Below are 4,144 nucleotides of genomic sequence, written 5' to 3' on the forward strand. Positions count from 1 at the left end.
TGACCTTCGAATTGGTTACGCAGTCGCTAAGATGAATCGTTTCAGCATCCTCGTCACCAAAAAAAAAAAGCTGTTAAAAATTATATACAAGAGATTTGCATCTCTGAAAATTTAGAGCGGGTTGCTGTTGTATATGTGGAATTAATAAATCCAGTAGTGTCAGGGGTGACCGAGAACAAACGCGCACATTTTCTAGTCTTGGTTGCTCATTCACAATTTTTTTGTCGCCAGATTGCTACTACAAGGTAGCCAGCGCACATGTGCGAAATTGTTGTAATGTGTTCACAGTGCCTTCAAAGCGCGAAAGTAAGTGAATGTATTTAAAGCATATTTGCCAGAAGTACCGCTGAAGCGAATGATGCAGACAATGCGAAGTTAATGCCACATCCGAACAAAAGTAAGCAGAGGCGCTTTTATTGGTTTCGTGCCTCAGACGAGCTATTCTTCGTCTTCGTTGTCTGGAACTCCTGAAGCCTGATGTCCCCAGCTATCCTCGCTGTTAGGCATGTAATCTGCAAAGTGAGAAACGATAGAAAAGATCTGTCAGTGTCTTGATTTAGGAGAAAATATGCTTGGTGAGCTACAAGCTGCCAGCGCATGCGCGAGTGAAAAGCCCCTAGATTAGAACTGATTAGAACTGAGAGAACACTTAAATAGGTGGCGGCAGGTGTGGCTAGTTTTGCCAGATCTAAAAAATGATGCTGATAAAAACAGCTTTTCAGTGGATATGCACTTTTTTTTTTCAGTGCTTTCTATAATGTGCCTTAATATCTATCTTAAAAACAGATTCCCATTATAAATATTTAGTCTACTTTTTTTCAATGCTCAGGCATCGATGTCTAACCTGCAGTTTCACTTCGCTAATTTCTACAGTAATTCAGGCCAGCGGCCCGATCAGCATTCCGATGTTTTGGAGGCACTACGACACAGAGTTTGAACATGTTTGCTTCTCTCAGCACCTTAAGCGAGTTATGAACTGGGAGGACAACTTTATTAAAGAGGCAATCTCCGTGGCTTATAATGATGATGAAGCATTATGCGTAATGCCCACATCACCTTCACAGAAAATCTTCCTCTGGAGATAAATTTAAAGAAAGTGAACGTAGTTCGTTTAAACTTCAGGTCGACGTTTTTGGCCCATGACTTTTAAGGGAAGCGTCAAGTAGGATGTTACAGCTTCTCCTATGCGCGTTTGCTTTCGTGAAGAACTGAATTTACATGCATTTTCTCGGCATAAGTGTCAAAATGGCACTGGCCAAAACCGCACCTGGAGGGTAGGCATGCAGGAGAAAGTGTGGAGTCGCAACTTGGCCACAAAAGAGTGAAAAATGTTTCAGTTTCAGTAAAGCCTATGCAAATAAGCTTCACAGCGAGGTTGCTTATGAAGGTCTCCGAAATAAGAGCGACGTTCAAAATCATTGGCGCAGTTGCTGAGAGGTTTCTGAAACTGAAACCAGACATTACGCTGAGCTGAATGACTGCAGGCGCCATCTTTGTCTTCGTCCTAGCATTAATTATTTGATTTCTATCCTCTTGAAATCGGAACAGCACTCACTGCATTGGCACTCGCACGAGTTTCCAACAGTGTGGCAGACAAGAACGTGCAGCCGAGGACATTCTTGGTTGAGCATCGACGCACAGGGGTTGTCTTCGGAAACTGTAGAAGATGGTAGGAAGAGGAAACATTCAGTAAAATAAAATATGAATGAACACAGTTTCGCAGTTTTTCCAAAGGTTAGGACTTATTTGTCATGCGCGCTGCTCTATTTTATCAGGTAATTTTGTATGAGATCTGAATGCAATACCGAGCAGTAAATATTCTTACAAAGAAGCAAAGAAACGAACCTAAGCATGCCCTTAATTCAGCACGGCTAGAATCTGGCAGAATACAAGATGGAATAAAACAGAATATTTAGAGGCGTAGAGAACGTAGTTAAGCTACACATCGTTAAGGTGATAATTTTGCAGCGTCTGATTATTATTTGCGATACATAAGATGGGTTTTCGTTATTTACACCCAACGTCAAGTTTACAACTTCTTCACTAGCTTCATAACCTTGGCATCTTCAAGGCGGGCATTCAGGCTTATTCAAATCATTGAACGCTTGGATTTACATATATTAAGTCTGTTCGGCGGCCTGCTGAAGAATACAGTGGAGTAAACTAAGTGACGTATAGCGCACGTGTTACGGGTGTTTTAGCCAAGGCACCATATTATAAATGTCGCCTTTAATTACACATTCTATTACGTTTCTATCCTACCTACTACTTTTTCATCATAGATTGCATTATTGACATATTTTTCGTCATCATTTCATAGAGGTGTTCAGATTTGTCTGGAGTTCATTGCCAATGACTGTGTTCTCCATTAAAATCAAAGCATATAATTGTGTATCGAATTCTTCATATCCGCTTCTCATGCCAACATTTCGGTTCGATGTAGCTGATGGCCTCCAGTACACTTTAACCTCCACGGCATGATGTGTACGAAAATGTTACGAGGGAAGACGCAACACAGCGCCCTCAATAGGCAGCCAGGTATGCCGCAGTATAACGCTTTACAAATTGCATTTATAGCTTCTTGATAGTAGTATGAAAAAGTGGTTCAAGCTGCGAAGTAAGCAAATGCGTATTGAAGGAATAGTTCCTTCTGTTACTCATAAAATGCACTGAAAGGTGATCGTTAAATGCGTGAAAACCTACCTGAAGCAGCCGTTGCGAGCGTGCCGAGAAGCAAGAGTCCTAGACAGATGTACAGTCCCTTCATTGTGAACTGCTGAAAAAAAAAAATAAGCAGAGGCTTGCGCTGACAGACTCGCGTCTTCGAAAGCTTCTAAAGGAAGCATAAAAACCGCGCTACGATAGCACGAAATTGGTTAGAGGACACATGCAAAGCATGACCTCCACTAACTGTTTCGTGTTTAGATTTGGTTTGGTTTTTAGAACTGAGAGTACCAAAGCGATTTCAGCAATGAGACATGCTTCAGTGAAGGGCTCCGGAAAATTCTACCACCTGGATGTCTTGAACGTGCACTGACATCCCACAGTGCACAGGCGCCTTGCTTTCCAGCTCCATCGAAAAGGAGCCGCTGCGGCCGGGATTAGATCCCGCATCGGTGTGCACAGACGTCGAGAGTCATAGCCACTTCATAACAAGGCTAGACATTGATCTTTTTTTAGTACAGTCAGATGCCGCAAATGAAAACCCCAGGAGACAAGAAATTAGTATTGGAAGAGAACAAATTATACCTTTAGTCAGTGCATTCTCAATATGTGGAGCTAAATGACGTCGAAGAAGGATGCTTTTGCTTGGATCATCGTGAGGTTGTTTTGCGTTTAAGAGAAAATGAAAACACAAGTTTACACTCTCTTTTTTATAAATAATGTGGGCGAACCCTCCGCACTGGTGTTTAAATACAACAATCATGGCCTACCTTTGAGCCTCCTTGTCAAGCCTGAGTTTCGGGGAACTCCCTGGTGCTAACTCTGCGATGGCAGTAGAAGGGGCGCCTTTTATTTGGAGGCCCTGTTCCGAAAACAAACATCTCCTGTTTCTCTCAGTGGGCTGACTGCACTGACAGCGCATGAGGAGATATCATTCAGGAACTAACTTATCAGGTTTCGTACGATAACCGAACCTTTCTCCTATCGCGGCTTGCACAAGGTTGGGTGGACGAGGAAGTGTTCTCAAGAAATCCTGATTTTCTTTTTATGCAAGATCACAAGGCTCTCAGTCCAATGATAAGCTGATATTTGTGGGTCTGTCTAGGGACATGAAAACAAACAGAACTATATTTTCAGCAAACACGCGTGCATTGTACCGAGCCAGGGCGTTTAATCAGCGGTGAAGGGAAGGTAACCGCTTGCCTGGCCATTGCATGAGAAAAAATCGAAGCTTTGGATTGGAACGCGTGGGGGGAATACATAGGCGTAAATGCGCATTACACGAAAAAACTATCTTGTCTACAGATGGTTTCCAACCAACAGTCCCTTGTAGCTAATTAGCATCTTCGTGATATCAGTTGCGCGTTCCCGTGTAGGTCAAGATCTAGCTTTGCGCCCTTAGGTGGTTTAAACGGTTCCGAAATTTCGTATTGTGTTAGAGTAATGACCAAAGCAAAACAATCCACATTAAAATTCATGT

At 42.5% G+C, this 4,144-nt stretch overlaps 1 long non-coding RNA gene across 2 annotated transcripts; it reads right to left on the reverse strand.

Moving 5' to 3' along the window:
* Window positions 1-342: 342 nt before the first annotated feature.
* On the reverse strand, window positions 343-3,531 carry LOC146176676 (uncharacterized). Of its 2 annotated transcripts, none has more exons than XR_014701196.1 (4): window positions 3,435-3,488; window positions 2,704-2,773; window positions 1,556-1,657; window positions 343-512 (listed from the first exon to the last, which is right to left on the reverse strand). It is a non-coding gene; the product is annotated as an uncharacterized LOC146176676 (long non-coding RNA). The 2 variants fall into 2 exon arrangements; XR_014701195.1 differs by having other exon boundaries at window positions 359-512; window positions 2,704-2,776; window positions 3,435-3,531.
* Between the last annotated feature and the right edge of the window lie 613 nt (window positions 3,532-4,144).

The sequence above is a fragment of the Amblyomma maculatum genome, chromosome 10 (genome assembly GCF_055883805.1).
Source record: "Amblyomma maculatum isolate TAMU_Amacu chromosome 10, ASM5588380v1, whole genome shotgun sequence".
Classification (NCBI taxonomy): Eukaryota; Metazoa; Arthropoda; class Arachnida; order Ixodida; family Ixodidae; genus Amblyomma; species Amblyomma maculatum.